Source organism: Rana temporaria, chromosome 5, assembly GCF_905171775.1.
Source record: "Rana temporaria chromosome 5, aRanTem1.1, whole genome shotgun sequence".
Lineage (NCBI taxonomy): Eukaryota > Metazoa > Chordata > Amphibia > Anura > Ranidae > Rana > Rana temporaria.
In genome coordinates this window covers 130,720,254-130,740,282 of record NC_053493.1, presented here as the reverse complement: position 1 = coordinate 130,740,282, position 20,029 = coordinate 130,720,254, and the positions used below count along the sequence as shown (strand labels likewise).

The 20,029-nt window shown below is 44.1% G+C and overlaps 1 protein-coding gene across 6 annotated transcripts in view; it reads left to right on the top strand.

Annotated features, from left to right (window-relative positions):
* TRAK1 (trafficking kinesin protein 1) overlaps positions 1-20,029 on the top strand; it is a 172,137-nt gene that overhangs the window by 31,627 nt on the left and 120,481 nt on the right. The window lies entirely within an intron of this gene.

Sequence of the window (20,029 nt, the reverse complement as noted above, 5' to 3'; positions counted from 1 at the left end):
TACTGGGAAGATCAGTGTACTGCTGTTTCTCTGCCTCATGCTCGTACACCCTACCCCTGCACACTTTACTGGGAAGATCAGTATACTGCTGTTTTTCTGCCTCATGCTCATACGCCCTACCCCTGCACACTTTACTGGGAAGATCAGTGTACTGCGGTTTCTCTGCCTCATGCTCATACGCCCTACCCCTGCACACTTTACTGGGAAGATCAGTGTACTGCTGTTTCTCTGCCTCATGCTCATACGCCCTACCCCTGCACACTTTACTGGGAAGATCAGTGTACTGCGGTTTCTCTGCCTCATGCTCATACGCCCTACCCCTGCACACTTTACTGGGAAGATCAGTGTACTGCTGTTTCTCTGCCTCATGCTCATACGCCCTACCCCTGCACACTTTACTGGGAAGATCAGTGTACTGCGGTTTCTCTGCCTCATGCTCATACGCCCTACCCCTGCACACTTTACTGGGAAGATCAGTGTACTGCTGTTTCTCTGCCTCCTGCTCATACACCCTACCCCTGCACACTTTACTGGGAAGATCAGTGTACTGCTGTTTCTTTGGCTTTTGCTGACATGCTTCCCTGCACAGCTCATGTCAGTGCATTTCTGTCCACAGTTTACACTGGACTGTGCTTGGTTCAATTTTCTCATGTGATGACTTTTTAAAAAGAAAAGAAAAACGATATATCGAGTGTGTGTATGTATGATATACAGTAAGGGAAAAAAAATATTTGATCCCCTGCTGATTTTGTACGTTTGCTCACTGACAAAGAAGAAATTATCAGTCTATAATTTTATTTGTAAGTTTATATTAACAGTGAGAGACGGAATAACAATAAAAAAAATCTAGAAAAATGCATTTGAAAAAAAAGTTATGAATTGATTTGCATTTTAATGAGTGGATTTGATCCCCTATCAATTAGCAAGATTTCTGGCTCCCAGGTTTCTTATATACAGGTAATGTGCTGAGCTTAGGAGCACTCTCACCCACGATCCCTTAACTTTGCATTCCTTTTTCACTTCCACCTTCCCATTCCGTCCCCCACAGCGCAGCCACCATACTTCACATTATTATCACTTTTTCTGTTAGGATTAGATCCCCAGGTGCTGCTGCAGTCCCCCCGCCCCGCAGTCCATCAGACAGCGCCAGAGTTGTCTCTATTTCTATATAATCTCAGCTTGTTAACTGTATAAAAGACACCTGTCCACAGAAGCAATCAATCAGATTCCAATGTCTCCACCATGGCCAAGACCAAAGGATGTCAGGGACAACGTTGTAGACCTACAACAAGGCTTGAATGGGCTATAAGACCATCGCCAAGCAGCTTGGTGAGAGGGTGATAACAGTTGGTGCGATTATTCGCAAATGGAAGAAACACAAAATTACGGGCCATCTCCCTTGGTCTCGGGCTCCATGCAGGATCTCGCCTTGTGGCATTTCAGTGATCATGAGAGCGGTGAGGAATCAGCCCAGAACTACGTGGGAGAATATTGTCAATGATCTCAAGGCAGCTGGGACTATAGTCACCAAGGAAACAATTGGTAACACACTACGCCGGGAAGACTGAAATCCCGCAGAGCCCACAAGGTCCCCCTGCTCAAGAAAGCACATGTACAGGCCCGCTGAAGTTTGCTAATGAACATCTGAATGATTCAGAATAGAACTGGATGAAAGTGTTGTGGTCAGAATGAGACCAAACTCAAGCTCTTTGGCATCAAATCAACTCGCCGTGTTTGGAGGAGGAATGCTCCCTATGACCCCAAGAACACCATCCCCACGTTCAAACATTGAAAAGGAAACATTATGCTTTAGGGGTGTTTTTCTGCTAAGGGGACAGGACAACTTCACTGCATCAAAGGGATGATGGACGGGGGCCATGTACTGTCAAATCTTGGGTGAGAACCTCCTTCCCACTGCCAGGGCATTGAAAATGGGTCACGAATGGGTATTTCAGCATGACAATGATCCAAAACACACTGCCAAGGCAACAAGGGAGTGGCTAAAGGAGAAGCACATGAAGGTCCTGAAGTGGCCAAGCCAGTATCCAGACCTTAATCTCATAGAAAATATGTGGAGGGAGCTGAAGGTTTGAGTTGCCAAACATCAACCTTAAAGCGGGGGTTCACCCCAAATTTTTTTTTTTTAATTACATTTAGCAGAGCCAGCATACTAAGGACATTACATTTCGGCAGGTCATTTTTTTTTTCTCCGTACATACCTTTATATCCTGATGTTGTCGATGATTGACGGCTTGTGAAACAGGTGACCTGTCGCACAACACGCATCACCAGATGTCGGGAAATAGCAGAGCTGCGAGTCGGCACTATACGACGCCTGCTCAGTCAGCTCTACACGGCGGGCGCAGGCGCCGTATAGTGCCGACTCGCAGCTCGGCTATTTCCATAAATCTGGTGACGCGCGTTGTGCGACAGGTCACCTGTTTCACAAGCCGTCAATCATCGAACGGAAGGATAGGAACGCCCAGTCCCGCAGTCATCGGAACCCTGAGGCTGGGATAGGAACGCCCAGTCCCGGAGTCATCAGAACGCGGAAGCCCTGGACAAAATCAGGATATAAAGGTAAGTACAGAGGGGAAGAAAAAAAAACTGCCGAAATGAAATGTCCTTACTATGCTGGCTCTAATGTAAAAAAAATCGTTTTTAGGGTGAACCTCCACTTGGAGAGGATCTGCAAACAGGAGTGGGACAAAATCCCTCCTGAGATGTGTGCAAACCTCGTGGCCAACTACAAAAATCTGACCTCTGATTGCTAACAAGTACCGAGTAATGTTTTAAAAAGGGGTCAAATAATTATTTTGCTCATTAAAATGTAAATCAATTTATAACTTTTTTTAAATGCATTTTCTGGGTTTTTGTGTTCTTCTTTCTCTATTTAAAATGGAGTGGGCTTTTTTTTTTTTTACAAGGTGGGTTCACATATACTTTAAAGCAGGATTAAAGCCAAAAGCAAGCATTTATTACAGTGCAGTTTACCATTTCTTAGATGTGATGACTGCATTCCTTTTCTTTTCTTTAGGTTTCCTTTCCTTAATTTTCACCAGATAATCCTGCCAGTAAGTCTGTTGTGTTTTTTAACAGACCTACTGGCAGACAAACCATTTACCACTGATGGGTGCTTTTATTTATTTATGTAAAACCTAAAATCCTAAAAAGAAAATAAACTGTTTGCTTATAGGCCCCTTGCACGTAGGACAGGCTCTGTTGGAGTCTGCCTGCTCAGCACGGAATCTGTCCGCTGATCCCAGCTGAACAGACGGATGGTTCAGCTTATGCAGAGCGGACACAGACACATCTGTTTGTATATGCGCATTGGGGTGCCATTGAAGTTAGAGGAGCTCCAGTCTCACCCCAAAAATTAAGTAAGCATCTACAAACCCTGTAGCTGCTGACTTTTAATTTCAGGTATCCAAGTGGTAAACAGGGGCTGGGAGAAACTTCAGTTAACAATTCATCAAAACAGGAAAATGACGACCGGCAGCTCAAAACAATACAAGATACTCTGCTCATCAGTACAACAGTCTGTTTAAATAATGTTCAGCATCCCAGCCAAAACATCCACAATATTTCAAAAGTCCCAATTACAGGCCAGCTCACCCAGCAGGTACAAGAAAGCGCAGGGAGGCTTCTATCCAGCATTTAGGTCCCCTCGGAACTGATGGCAAAACAGCCATCAACCAGCTGAAGGGAAAGTATCTGCCCTCTTCATTAACCCTATCTTAATCTACCCTAGGCTGACTCTCTACAAAAGACACTTACCTGTCCAGGGATCCAGAAATGTCCTCACCCAAGTTAAAGGGGTTGTAAACCTATGTGTTTTTCCACCTTAATGCATCCCATGCATTAAGGTAAAATAACATCTTGCAGTGTCTGGCCCCCCAGCACCCCATTTTACTTACCCGAGCCCCAAATTTCCATGGGCGCGACCCCACCGCCCTTCTCTCCATGAAGTCTTGGCTTTGATTGGATAGATTGATAGCAGCGCAGCCATTGGCTCCCGCTGCTGTCAATCAAATGCAATGACGCGGGGGCAGGGGCCGAGTCATACACTACGCATCTATGGATGCCTAGTGTATGACACAGGAGCGCGCCCACAAGGTAACCCCCTCAGGAAAGCTTCCCAGAGGGGGTTATCTAATCCGAGAGGAGCCGCGAGAGCTGCTGTTGGACCCCAGAACATATGGATCGGGGTCACTCTGTGCAAAACAAACTGCACAGTGGAGGTAAGTATGACATGTTTGTTTAAAAAAAAAAAACACAAACCTTTAGTGTCACTTTAATTCTTCAATTGTCTTTGGGTCCAGGCGCCGGCATCTATAGTAAGGGGAACCAGCAATGAAGCCTTGCAGCTTCACAGCTGGTTTCCTACTGCACGTGCGTGAGCCGCGCTGCTCTTTGCGAATGGTTGCGCAGTCTGCTGGGACCTGTGGTTTGTCCCAGAATACTGTGGGGAGAAGAGGAGGGGGGGCCGAACTTCCACTCAGATTGTCACAGCGATCTGCCCAAAAGTGGGAGCCGGTACCTCTCAAAGCCAAAAATTACAGCTTGCCTAAGTGTTGTAATGCATATCGGTGTGCACTGTAATGAGTTCTGTATGTGTGGCCATAAGCAGTTGCACATGCTCAGACTGTGCTATGAGGAAACTACAGCCGGTTTGCCTTTATTGCAGTGGTTCATAACTCCTGTCCTCAGGACCCACTAACAGGCCAGATTTGCAAGATAACTGAAATACATCACAGGTGATATCATTTGCTGCTCAGTGGCTGCAGTATTGTAGTCTGCATCTCCCCAAGGTTATACATAAAATGTGGCCTGTTAGTGGGTCCTGAGGATAAATCATCAATGTGTTACTTACGGTACTTTACTGTATTTATATGGCATCCTACATCTTTTATTGGGCCCTTGGAATGCATGGAAGCTTTAGGGCTTGCTCTCTCCAGATGACATTGAAAATGGAAATGCCAATACAAGTTGCTTTGAAACCCAATTATGATTTGTTTTAAAGGTTAACATTTAATTGGGTTAAATCACAAACTACGGCAAAAAATGCAGCTTTTCTTGCAATGCCTCACAATGCAGAACAGGTCATATTGGAAACTTTTTTGGAGAGTGTAGCATAATGTATGACAATGCATCTAGTACTCTCAAAGTAGAAATACTTAGTGGGATCATACATTTTAATCATTCCAATCATTAGAAGTAACATATAAATTACGGAAGAAATTATGTGGTTCCCATATCATCCAAGACTTGTTAAAACGGAACTACACTGAATCTGAGAACCACAAACCAGAACCGCTATTTAATTATTTTTTAATATTCAAAGCAAAATCACCATCCATCCATGTCACCTTGGTTTTTTGGTTCGAATTTTGAAGACTTTTCATAGAATTTCAAGTGAAAATACTTATCTATCCATGACCAACTTTACACTGCATGGTTTTTAAAAATGGAGATTGTACAGGTACTGTACAATCAGATTGTAACATCCCAACCCTACCCTCTTTCATAACTCTACTTTAAGGCATTTGTGTTATCTTTTGCAAAGTTTCAATGGTGCATTTTATTGCAATACATTAGTAATCCTTAAAGGGGTTGTAAAGGTTCGTTTTTATTTTCTAAATAGGTTACCTAAAGCGGTTCTCCACCCTAAAGTGGAGTCCCGCTGATCGGAACCCTCCCCCCCCTCCGGTGTCTTCATTGACACCTTTCAGGGGGAGGGGGGTGCAGATACCTGTCTAAAGACAGGTATTTGCACCCACTTCCGGCCCGGCATTCACGGGCAAAAGACGGGCATTCCGTCACATCCCGTCGCCCCCCGTTGTGTGCTGGGAACACTCGGCTCCCAGCACACAGCGGGAGCCAATCGGCGGGCGCGGCGCGACTCGCGCATGCGCCGTAGGGAACCGGGCAGTGAAGCCGCAGCGCTTCACTTCCTGGTTCCCTCAGCGTGGATGGCGGGGGGAGCAGCAGAGAGACGAGCGATCGCTCGTCCTCTGCTGCGATCGGCGCTGGACTCCAGGACAGGTAAGTGACCTGATATTAAAAGTCAGCAGCTGCAGTATTTGTAGCTGCTGGCTTTTAATATTTTTTTCCCAGGGGCACATCCGCTTTAAAGCTAGTGCATTGTTGGTTCACTTACCTTTTCCTTCGATTTCCCTTCTAAATGTTTTTTTTCCTTTGTCTGAATTTCTCACTTCCTGTTCCTCCTAAGCTGTTCTAAATGACTTTCCACCGCTCGGATGATGGTGGAAAGCTTACTAAGGAGGAACAGGAAGTGAGAAATTCAAACAAAGAAAAAAAACATTTAGAAGGGAAATCGAAGGAAAAGGTAAGTGAACCAACAATGCACTAGCTTAAAGGAACCAATTTAGAAAATAAAAGACAAACCTTTACAACCCCTTTAGGGTTCTGTTCACCTCTATGCACTGTGGTAGTGAGTGCATTAATACATGAAAACGTGCGTATTGCCCTAGAGTTCCGGTCATTCATAGTGGCACCCCAACACACCTTTCCCAGGCACGTGTGTTGTACCTTAACACAATACATGGTATCGCTCTACCTTGTGTTGTGGTGTATTGCAAAGAAAAAGATACATTCACCTTTTGGTGTGATTTTGATGCAGTAGGCAGCTCATTCAAATGAATGGGCTACCTTAAAGCAATGCGCATTAACGGGTGTTAAAAAAAATAAGTAACGTGTGCATTACAGCAGCTCATATACGTGAACCTAGCCCAAATATTATACATATCTGTCTATTATGGTCATGAATCGGGATTCGGTAACCATGGAAACAAAGCACAGACCTAGGCTGCTTGGTCATATTGAAATACTGTATATCGATGAGTATAAATTGTTAGTGTAAGCCTTAAGTACAGTAAAGCTGGTCGTAGACGGTTTGAATCCCTGCTGAACCAGCTGAGATTCTAACCATGTATGGGCAAGCTGATTTTACCCAAGTTGATCGATCAGTTATGGTAAAAACGGCATGCCAGATTTTTCATTTATTTTTATTTATTTTTTTGCTATATCCGCTAGCAGTAATCGAGTTTGTTCTTCCAGCATGGATTGCTCCCTGTGCCCCCCACTCGGGGTAAATTTAAGCTCTGCGGGAGGGATGGGGAATTGCTCCATCTATGGCCGACTTAAGAATCTGCCTTTACTTTTATGTAGTATAGCATTGGTCTCCAAACTGTGTCCCAGGTACAAGATGTGGCCCCTTGGTTGCCTTTATCTGGCCCTTGGGACACTATTCCATCAACTGACTCCAATGATGGGGGCACCATTTCTCCTGACGACATCAACGGGGCTCTGTTCTTCCATTTGATACCAACAATGGGGCACTATTCCTCCCAATAAAAACAATGATGGGGCACTGATGACAGGGCATTTTCCACTCCCACTGGCCACAGTCAGGCCCCCCTAAAGCCTGAAGGACAGTAAACTGGCCCCTTCCTTAGAAAATTTGGAGACCCCTGCAGTATAGTAAGAATTAGAGTCTTACTAGGTTCTCTGGGAACACATTTTTAATTTTCCTTCTTCCAGTGGCTCATATGTGCTGTTCGAGCCCTATACTTATTGTAAAGTAATTATTCAAATAATGAAGTGTAACATACCCAGCTCATGTTGCTTTGGTAATTCATAAACATGCTTGTAGTCAGTTCAGTAAAGATTTTTAATATGTAGTTAATTTAAAAGCCACATGGCTTGCCTGAGGATTTACATAGCTTATCCACTAATCCTCTTCATTCACCTCTTAAACTTTAAGCTACTCTATTAAGTACTGCATAATATTCCAGTGAGGAGGTGACCGATCCACCCAAGGACTGTACGGACACCCACACCCAAAACAAATAGCATCTTTCACATTAAGGAAAGCTCACTGTGTTTTAAAGTATATCTTCAGCAAAACGTTTTTTTTTCAGACCGCAGTTCAGACCGCAGTTACCATGATGATGCTATGGTAAATATACATACAAAATATGTCTTGATTACAGTGCCCCACATGATGTCTCACAGGCTTAAATTATCATTTTAAAATAATAAAACTGAAGTGATGTGCAGACATTGTTGTGCAGGAGACATGCAGCCATTACCAGGTTTTGGAACAAGTGTTCCTTCCAGTGGCAGTAGGACAGTTGGGTGAAATAATAGGACAGTCCCTCGGAATTCTGGACAGTGGATGGGGGCTCGATTTTCAGCAAAACAGAAGGATTTGTTTGATTCACTGGGGTTAAAGAAGTACAACCAAAGCTTGTTTGGCTGTACTTCTCCTGTGGTGGATCACAGGAATGCAGTTCGTTCTGCACTCCTGTAACGCGTTTTCAGCAGATAGCTGGCTGACGTCACAGAGCCGGTCCAGGCTCAGGAAAGATCGTGACCATTTGGTCGGGTTCCACCCAGGAGCCTGGACCGGAACTCGGCTCAGCCTCTTAGCAAGTTGCCGAGAGGCTGAGCCAGCTGATCCCACCCGCACACATCCCTCTGATCCATTATTTATTGCTGGTTATAATAAATCTCTGGTGGCACTGTACTCCGCAGACATTTGATTGATCCATCATCCATTGCTGGATATATATATATATATATATATATATATATATATATATATATATATATATATATATATATATATATATATATATATATATACACACACACACCTGTTGGTAGCACTGTTCTCCACTGACATTCTTCTGATCTCTCCACCATTGCCACCTCTGGTGGTGCATTGTCATGCCGTTCTGGGCTCACAGTGTACTTCTGCAGAGAACGGGGGGGGGGGTTAATTTTTTTTTTTTTTTTCCTGACGTCTTCTGGTTGGTCATGGCACACTCATAACCCCTCTTTTTTGGTGTTGGTCAGTCCTCAATTGTGGTGTGTGGCATTGATAAAAAATAGTGCATGCACCTTTTGTTGTGTGTATTAGTATAGGCAATGTTTGTGCCCAGAAGATAATGTAGTGTAGACTGGCCCTTATAGACAAACGTCTTATTGTGATTTGTTAATGTTTTGAATTGCAGTGTCAGAAATCTACAGAAGAGAGGGGGCAATTCCTTTGTTGGAATAGATCAGGATACTGCTGAATGTAACATGACACATAACATCTCTGTTAATTTGCTTAGCCCCATGCTAAAGCAAACAGCAAAAAGCACATGGCTATTGTTCCAAAAGAGGAACGCCCCGTACTGCAGTTCTTCCTTATACTGAGATGGTGTTGATTTAGTCAAAGCAATTCCATGTTAGTGATGACCCACTGCTTCTTTTTCAGGATGCTAAATATATTTTAGAATGTACTCCAACAAATAAAAGTTCACCTACACATACAGGTATCCTGATCCTATACCTGGGTGTAGATTTTAATAGCTGTCACCCCAGGACACTTTTTGTTATTTGGAGACAGCATGGTAACAGTGGAGCAGTGTTAAGTAAAAAAAATTTAATTTTAAAGACACAATGTAAAGTCTTTAGTGTGCAAAAGGGGGTGGTGTGGCTTATAGGATGGTACAACATTTAATAGTTTTCCCCCGGGGGCTCTTGCTTTAATGGCATATGCCCCTGATCACATTATGACGAAACATGTTGGGTGGTGCAAACTGAGGTCTCTGGAGTGAGAAGGAACACTGGGAGAGAGTAGATTTGTTTCTGATACCTGGGTAGCGCTGACAGACGCAGCCTGGCTCACCGTACAGCTTCCTGAATGGTAGATCTCATATTAAGAGCCTTAAAGAGAGAGTGCCCTTTTTTACATGTAAGTTAATTCTACTCTGTTAAACGAATACCATTTATACAGTGAGCACTTTGTTGTTCCTTTTTGTGTTTTTCTTGAGTTTACCCACGTGGTTTTATTCTGGAAGCTTCAACATCTACGTATACCATCATTGGTATCCTGGCTCTAAAGGGGATATGCCTGCAATAACTTGGTTCTGTAAGGTCATTTCTTTTAGATGAGACTATCCCCATATGAATAGTGGTGGGACTCACAGGAACACAAATATTTAAGTTTGTTTTGGCATTTGCGGAAGACACTAAAAGATTTAATATTATCGTTTTTGGACGCTATTGGTTTCACAGATTTATGAATACGTTTGGACACTTTTTTGGAGTTTATGTGATTTTTTTTTAGGCATAAGATTGTTGGACACAGACATTTTAGAAGACCGATTATTTGCATACACAAATGGATCACGTTTGTTATCACTGTACTTGATTGTTTATTAGGATTACGATTTTGTATTCTGCTTGTTATATTTGTAGCGCAGCATTTCTTTCTTCACAATAATGGCAGAATTGCTTCCAAAAGTCCCCCTCTTCAGCAATGCATCCAGTTCCCCATTTTCATGACATTGCAGCTGCTGCCTGATTCTTTTAGTCTTCTCCAGTGTCGTGTTTTCTTTCTTTCCCATTTGGCCTTGGGTGATGTAACTCCCCTATGCATGCCCATAGAAGTACTTTGTCCTGGCTCCTGGACTGTCATTATTGATTACTGAAAAACCTTTCCTGCTAGCAGTATTAAAAGATTTAGTTTAATTTCAAAATTGTTTCCCTATGAGAGCTGTCTTAACTGATCCGACTTGTGTTTCTACGACTTTTAAAAAGGTCACGACTTGGGTGCGGTTTCAGCCCATAGAATATAATGGAAGTAGCATCCAAGTCGGATCACCATCTTAACTGATCCGACTTATGACCTGTGCTCAGAGGTCAAATTTGCACTATGACCCCTGCTCCTCTGTTGTGTTTTGTGGTGTGTGCAATGTTAGCAATGCAAAAGTTACTGAAAAATAAAAATTACGTGGGGGCCTCCTCCCAAATCCATACCAGACCCTTAGGTCAACTGTGACGTCAAAAAGGGACGAGTGCTTCGGGTGAGGTCAGACACTGTAGCTGCCGGAACAGTTGGAGCCATTGTCGGTGGAGGAGCGTTTTTTTTTCATTATTATTAAAATCTGGTCGGCGGTGGCGGCTGAGACGGCGTGATAGACATTATTCATTTTTAATAAAGGACTTTTTTTAATAAAGTCAAAAACTGCCTCCTGTTTTTTTTTTTTTACACTTTTATTTTATTTTTTCTTGGTAAATGGGTACTATGTACACCATACTCATTCACGTGGGGGTGGAATCTGGGGGCCCCCTTTCTTAGACCAGAATCTGCAGACAACCACAGCCCAGGGTTAAGGGGAAGAGGCCCTTGTCCCCATCAACATGGGGATAAGGTGCTTTGGGGTGGGGGCCTGCATGCTCGGATAAATGGTATGGATCTTAGGGGGGGGGGCACGTTGGGCCCCACGTTGGGCCTTAGTTGTATTTTTTCCTGCATACCAACACAGTATGAGACCCCTTTCAGGCAGTTCCAGCAACAGACATTTCTGCGTGTGTTTGCAACAATGGGGTCTAAACAAGCATTGAAGTGGTGTCGCATCGCTTCCTCATCGCCTGTCATTGGCCTCTGGAGTGCGATCCAGAAGAGGATTGGGCTTCAGAGGCAAGGGAGATTTAGACTTTAGTCTAAATCTATTGTAATTGTTTTGATAATTTTACTGACCCAAAAAGGTATGTTCCAAAGACTGACCTCTCAAACAGACGTAGTAGTAGTACCATGGTACAATTTACTAATGACACCATTTCATAAATTGATTTCTAGGTATCATGAGGTCCATGTTTTGTTTACGTTTTTGGGTGGGGGATTGGGAGGCACTGTTTACCAACTGTATAAATAAGTCGATAAAAAAAAGGTAGGTTGATGTGCATTTCTGCTTTTTCTATTGATACTAAACATTAGTCACCAGAGATAACATTTCATTCTATCTCTAGGTGCAGCAAGCATGTGTTGGAATTATCAGTATGGTAACCTAACACAATACATCTGCAAAGAGTGGTTGTTTCATAAATCCAGTGTCATCTCTGTAACAGGGACATGTATCATTGTAACCTCCTGAGCATATATCTGTACCAGAGGCACATGTTTTAGTAGATGGAATCCTCTTTTCTTTGTATATTAGTATCTTCTATATCTGTATGCTGGAAATAGTCAGAGGAATTCTTTAAAGTGGTATTTCCCTTTAAAAATTACATGCTCCTAATTCAGGCACGTTTTTGCACTAATTTCGGTAATGGTACCGGCATGACTGAGAACTGAGCAAACACGTCTGATTGCTTAACTCTCAGTCTTTGGCCTGCAGAGAGACAGCAACTTTCACTCACCGGCTCTCTACTCTGCCCCTCCAGTGCTCACTGGAGGGCCGGGCTGTGGAAGGTGTGGCTCATGAAAGGCTGAACAAGCTGCTGGTCCAGGCATCTGGCTGGATCCCAACTTTAAAGTGGGAATCTTACCTAAACCAACTGTCGCCTGGACACAGGTCACAGAAGTGCAGAACGAACTGCGCTCCAGTGATCCATAGGAGAAGCATAGCCAAAATGCCCTGGCATACATAGGTATTCTGACCTGGCATACATAGGTATTCCAGTACTCAAAATGGGCCATGCCTGTGCTGGGAAGCTGTCATTTGTATGACCGCTTCCCACAAGCGGGCTGCATCACCTGACTCATTTAGATTTTCCACGGCTGAAAGCTAAATGTAAAGAAATAGGCTTGGGATTACAGCTAATGTCATTTCCCAAAGATAGGCAATGTCCATATTTGGAAAATGACTCATCCGATGAGTGAGAAGAGCCTGATGGGGGACTTCGGAGAAGTCATGTGTGCTTGTTATACACCATATTTTACCTGGGCTGCCTCGGAGGGGAAGAGGGGGCAGCGCCGCTGGATTACACAGCTGGGATCTCCTGTTTGTTCGGTGCTCACAGTCACACACAGTCCCGCCTCCTGGACCGCCTCCTAGGATAGACGTTGCATGTCCTGGCATTGGACTAGTGTTTTGCCTATTAGAACTGCACGATTTTGGGAAAAATTTGAATCACAATCCTTTTGCTTAGAATGAAGATCACGATTCTCTCACGATTCTCAAAACCGTATGTCAGGCTATTATAGGGGGGCATGTGAGGAGTGGACTTAAAATACCAGCAACCACTGTCCCTTATAATATATTATGAATATTACCACAGTCTGGGTCAGCTATCCATATTATGAATATTACCACATTCAGCTACCCCAGACTCTGGGTAGCTGACTGTGGTAATATTCATAATATGGGTAGCTGACTCAGACTGGTAGTATTCATAATAAGGGACAGTGGTTGCCGGTATTTTAAGTCAACATTCTGCAAGGACTATGGGCCTGGTAGCTGATTGTGGTGGTACTGGTAATATTCATAATATAATATAACACTAAGGCACAAGGAAGCTGACTCACGGTCTCACGTGTATGTTCTGGCATCGCGATGCCATCAGATCAATGCTGCTGGTGCAGTGGGGTGTGCGCTCACTGCGTTTTCATTTCCCGGTCGAGAAACGTGATGGTACCGTGTGTGTGTGTGTGTTTGTGATCTTTAAACGATTAATCGTGCAGCTCTACTGCCTATTATATGAGCCTAGTCCAATGGTGAGGCTGCATTGATGGGCACTGATCAGGCTGCATTGATGGGCAATGGTGAGGCTGCAGATGGGCACTGATCAGGCTGCATTGATGGGCAATGGTGAGGCTGCAGATAGGCACTGATCAGGCTGCATTGATGGGCAATGGTGAGGCTGCAGATGGGCACTGATCAGGCTGCATTGATGGGCAATAGTGAGGCTGCAGATGGGCACTGATCAGGCTGCATTAATGGGCAATGGTGAGGTTGCATTTATGGGCACTAACCCCTATTTTGCTTCAAAGTTCTTTATTTATAATTAAAATTTTTCCCTGAAATGTCCCTCTTAAAATTAAGGTGCGTTTTATACGCTGACTTATACGGTATTTAATAAGCAATCGTCTTTAACTACTGAAGCTACTGAAACCTACCAACTTATTTCCAAAGCAAAGGAAAGTTTGGAAAGAACAATACCGTAGTGCTCTCTCCTGCATTTCAGGCATTGGATCCCTTTCAGTGGTGTTGTATTGCTAGTTGATGTGTCAGCTGTCATTTGATCACAGCAGCAAGCGATTGGCATAAGGATACAGAATATCTTCAAGAAAGTCTCTATCATATGATTTTTTTGTTCTTTATTTAACATGAGAGAGTACATAGAAAAACAGTAGCGTGTACATGACATCACATTAACTTGCCAGGTTGCATTTGTACATACAATCTATATTTCCCTGCACCATTCTCTGGTATGATGGAGCCCTTAAAAGTGAGTTGAAGGTCTCTCAATGACAGGTCATGCTTCTAAATATATCATAACTAAACAGATCTGAATTGGGGTTGGGGGGAAACAAAGGTTTCACAACAAAAAGTTATGCTGGCTATACACTAGTAGATTTTCAAATAGAGGTTTGCATCATGAATATTCATACAACCATTTATAGTACGTTCGATGACTGGACAAATGTTTTCCGTTTTGGAATAAAATGTATTTTCCGAAATGAAAACAATGTACACCGTTAGAATTTTTTTCTCAAACAAAATGGATTTCTATCCTGCTTCCTTTAGTTTGACCCCACTACCGATTAGAGACTCGAACAATCCTAAGACGAAAAATATAAATTTAAATGTAATAATATATTGCCAGTAAGCATCACCCTTGCTTTATTTAACAAAGCTGCTGCAATAAATTACATTGTGCACTATCCAGTTTTAGTAAATGATCCCCAATCAGGTGCAGCTCTGCATAGAAAGCAATCAGCTTCCACGCTTTTCTGTGAAGCTTAAGCCCAGGTTCACATTGACAATCGCATTAAAATCGTGCAAGTTCAGCTGAGCTCTCACAATTTCATTCCTGCATGTCAGTCCGACTTCAGGGGCGATTTCCAAGACATCTGTGCGGGTTCCTGCACAGAGGTCTATACAAATCGCACCCCGAAGTCGCCAAAAGTAGTACAGAAACGACTTTTGGAAATTGTGCGATGCCGCACCGATTCGGACGGTGCCATTGCCTGGAAATTGCTACCGATTTGGCATGTGATTTGACATGTCAAATCGCACCCATGTGGACCTAGGCTTATCGAAGAAGCTGAAGTTAGAAACTGATTGGCCAGCACGCAGAGCTGCACCAGATTCTGAGTCTCCTGTTTTAGTAAATCTACTCCATTGTTTCAGGTCCTTATCATTGGCCGATCTTGCTTTTTTCTAAACTATGTTAAGGGTTAGACGTCCTTACACTGCTCTTGCAAGATGTTCACGGTTGTCATTTAGCCAGGGTTCACACTAGTACAGCTACATCATGATGCGATTTTCAGTGAATTTTTTTAGTGTAACATTAATGTTTTTGACGCAATTATCATGCTTAATGCATGTTTCTGAAAATGCGTGTATGGTTCTCAGGCTTTTCTGGTGTGTTGAAGTTTTATGAGGTCGAAATCGCTCTGTAACTGCACCGCTCATCAGTTGTTAAGGACATGGCGGCCGGCTTGCCAGCCCCCACCTTGGCAACCAGCATTATACAGTGTTTGAAGTTCAGTTCCGTCACTTTATGTGTGTGAAAAAACGGATGTCAGCGGACATGAAAATGAATGTAAAAATTGACATCCGTATCCGTTTTTGATCAGTTTTTTAGTTCAGTTCAGTCACTTTTTTTCTATGTAAAAAAACTGAATGTCCATGCGAAAGGACCCTTCAAGTGAGCGAGGGATAAATGTAAAGGCATCCCAAATACATCTTGTAAATCCAGTGAGTTTGGTATGCCTCAATTTGTAAAAGTAGTGCAATTTTCTCTCAATAACGACAATACAGAGATCGAAACATGTACATTTTTTTTTTTTACATTCGGTAATAGTTACCAAATGATGCAACTTTTTTATGCTCTCCAGTAATGTGGAACCGTTCAGGTTTCCGAAAGCAGAATAGTGTGATAAGGCCACCAGGCTGAACATCTCGCAAACAAAATACAACAACCCATACATATAAACACAGAGACCTGTGAAACACAGGGGGTTAAACTGTGCTATCATTAGTAACCTGTTATTGTATGACCCGTATTTAGCAGGGCTCCTTATATATACTTCAGTTATGCTTTGTTCTGCATCTTTTGTCGTATTAGGTCTGCAGCCGTCTCCAAGAGACATTTACCGGAGTCTGAGCTTTTAAAGTGGAAGTAAACTCCACTTTTTAACTTGTACCTACAGGTAAGCCTATAATGATGCTTACCTGTGGGTACAGAATTTTATAGAACACTTGCAGCGTTTAGGAGATATTCACACAGGATGCAGCTGGTGACAGCACCTGTGCATGTGCTCTGAATACTAATGCCATTCATACAGTTGGAGCCCGCGTACCCGGAAGGAAGACCCGGGTGAAGATGAAAGCACTGGGGAGCCATGACAGTGCTGGAGAGCTCTGTGTCCAGGTAGTATGTAGTGCATACTAGAACATTATGACAAACCACTACAGGGGGCCCAATTTTTAAGATTTTTTTGGGCAGCTTACTACTGCTTTAAGAACCCTTTCTCACTGGCACCGCACCACATTGGCGGTAAAGCGGCGTTGGATTTAGCGGTGCTTTTCGGGATTGCTTTTAGCCCCCACTAGTCGAAGAAAGGGTTAAATGCACCCGAAAAGCACTGCTTCTGAAGCGATTTGCAGGTGCTTCGGCAGCAGTGCCCATTCATTTCAATGGGCAGGGCACGATGGAGGAGCGGTGTGTATACACCGCTCCTAAACCGCACCAAAGATGCTGCCTGCAGGACTTTTTCTAACGTCCTGCCAGCGCAGTGCCCCAGTGTGAAAGCACTTGGACTTTCACACTGGGGCTGCAGGGGAGGCATTTTTCAGCCGCTTTACAGGTGCTATTTTTAGCGCCTGAAAAACGCCTCCAGCGTGAAAGGGGTCTAAGTAACCAGGTCACCCCCTTTTTATAGTATGTGTATAGTAGTCTGCCATTTGAAGAATGGTTTTCTCTTCCATCAGATGTATCTTGTCAACTTGAAGTATCTATTTCACTACCAATGATGATCTAGGAGACAAGGCTCCTATTTTTAAACAATGTACCCTCATGATAACTTTGTATACGGGCATGGTTTTTATCCAGCAAAAAAGCATTTTTTGTTTTAGTGCTTTTAAAAATGTACGTTTGCCTTTTCAAAAAAAAAAAAAAAAAAGCTGAAGTAACACTCTACTCCAGGTTATCCACTACCATGCCCCCGCCACACGCATATTCCAGGGATGGACATGGGGGAACGGCTGCGTTAAGCAGCGCTTTTTGGCAGCTAGCAGGGTGCTTTTAACCCCAAAGAAGGGGTTAAAAGCGCCTGTGTTGCAACGCTTTGCGAATTGCTTTTCAGGCGCTTTGGAAGTGCTGCCCATTAATTTCAATGGGTGTTTTGGAGTGCTAAATTCAGCACTCCTAAACCGCTCCAAAGATGCTGCTCGCAGGACTTTCCTGAACGTCCCGCTAGCGCACTGCTTCAGTGTGAAAAGACGCACTGAAATGAATAAGAGGTGGTATTAAGGCGCTATTTAGAGGTTATTTCTAGCGCTAAAATCCCTGAAAACCGCCTCGTGTGAAAGGGGTCTAAAGGCTAGAGGTCCCACTCGTTTTTAGAACTGCTGAGACAGTTTGTATTGGCTGTGTGCTGCTTTCTGGACATTTGGACTGCTGAGACTTGTAGTTTCTGAGAGAGTCACTTGCTGCCAGAACCTGTGGGAACCCAAGACTGCAGCTGGGCCTCTAGAAGCCTCCTGTCTGTTTGCCTTGACCCAGGAGCTTCTTCCTGGTGCTACTCTGTCCTCCCCATCCCTCACCCCTGCTGTGAGCTGTCCTGCTACCCATTGAACCTGATGCTGTGGCAATCTCTCCCTGCACCTCCACCCTTCCTTGGGACCAGCATCCTTTCCCAGCTTAACTCTGCCAGCCCACACTTTGGATCATCCTACCTTTTGTACTCAACAGAAACGGCCACCTGTACTGGAATACTCCAATAAATGCTCAGCACATTGGGTCCCCTGTGATTTTGCTTCGTAGTGCCCTCGATTTGTCATATTTACCAAAACCTTTTTTCTTTAGTGTTGTCTGTTGGATAACTCTCACTCTCTCTCTCTAGTTGTCCTGTTGACTATTGTCATCAAGACAGAAAGTGATGGGAAATAAAAATGTTTACAGGCTTAGGTAAATCTTTAAGCAGGGACCCCATTCACGCTTTTGCAACTTGTCATGCATGACAAGTCATACGCCATGTTTTTTCTATGATAACCAGTTATATATGTGCAACTTAAAGCAGAGTTCTGCTTTTCGGAACCATCCCCCCTCCGGAGACACATTTGGCACCTTTCAGGGGGGGGGGGTGGGGGTGGGGGTGCAGATACCTGTTTAAGACAGGTATTTGCACCCACTTCCTGGCATAGACTCCTGTGGTAGTCTACACCACTTCCCGTCCTCCCTGCTGTCTCCTAGGAAACACACTGTTCCCAGGAGAGAGCGGGGACCAGTGACGGCGCGCCGCACTACTCGCACATGCGCAGTAGGGAACCGGGCAGTGAAGCCGCAAGGCTTCACTTCCTGTTTCCCTCACAGAGCATGGTGGCGGCAGCATCCAAGGATCGAGCGATTGCTCAGCCATGTCTGCCCACATCTCGGGCAAGTGTCTCTTTTTTAAAAGCCAGGAGCTGCAGTATTTGTAGCTGCTGGCTTTAAAAAAAAAAAATTCAGGTGGACCTCTGCTTTAAAGTAGCAGTTAATTCAAAGTAGTTCATGCACTACTTTGGTCTGACCTTCATGCAACTTGAGGGCCATAGACTTTAGACTGGTTTCAAACCTGCTGTGGCCGCGGCTCACAGAACCACCCCCCCCCCCACGACTGGTGCGGCCCTGTTCACCGATTCAGGTACGAATCAGATTCAAATCTCTGCCTGAATTTGCACCTGATTCGGAGCCAAAGATGCACAGGACCCTTTTTCCAAATGCAGATCGCGGCTGCACCAGTGGTGTGTGAGCCGACTCCATTGAGAGCTGGTAACACTCTCCTGTCATACGAATTGGATGCGGTGAAACCTGCATCCAATTTGCATAAGTGTGAATGTTAACCCTCAAAAGTTGCATAAAATTGGCACCTGAATGTTTTACAGGCAACAATGGTGCAACAGTGGGTCTGACTTTGCAAAGGAGCAACTAGTTGCATCAAAGTCGCATCCATCCAAAGTAATCCAGCCTTGGCGTCGTACAAGTGTGAGTGGAGCCTTAGCCTTTGTTTCACATTGATGCCATTTTGAAATCGCACTACTTCACTTGAAGTAGCGCAATTTCAAAGTAGCAAGGTCAGCACGATTTCAGGTGCTACTTGATAGACATCTGTGTGGCTTTGTGTACAGCTGTCTATTGAAGTCGCACCTGAAATCTGCAAAAGTAGTGCAGGAACTACTTTTGCAAATCAGTGCGGCGCCGCAAATCGCTCCAATGTGAACCTAGGCTTAAACTGAAACGTGCAAAATCTGATGCAGCTGTGCATGGTAGCCAATCAGCTTCTAACTTCAGCTTGCTTATTTATGCTTTGACACAAAAAAATAACTGGAAGCTAAGAGCCGGTTCACACTACAGCGACCTGGGGGGCGACTTAAGTCGCCCCAAGTCGCGCGTCATGTCAAATTACATGTTAGTCAATGAGAGCCGTCTTCATGCACACTACTGAAGTTGCTCCGACTTCAGGAAAGGTTCTTGTACTACTTCAAGGCGACTTCTAGGCGACTTGTACCCATTGATTTCAATGGAAGTCGCTTCCAAGTCCGATCCCCTGTCTTAACTGAAGCAACTTTTCAGAAAGAGAAACTAGTTTCCTCAGGCAAACCCCTCCCTCCCACAGAGCTGATTGTTGTTTGTTTTGACCACAGCCAAAGTCACCTGTCCTGGAGGCGACTTGAAGTCGCCTTGTAAGTCACCCCAAGTCGCGCTGAAGCCGCCTTTGCAAAGTCGCGCACAAAGTTGTGTTGCCCCTGTGTGAACCAGCTCTAATTGTTTTCTGTGCAGAGATGCACACGTTTTAGTA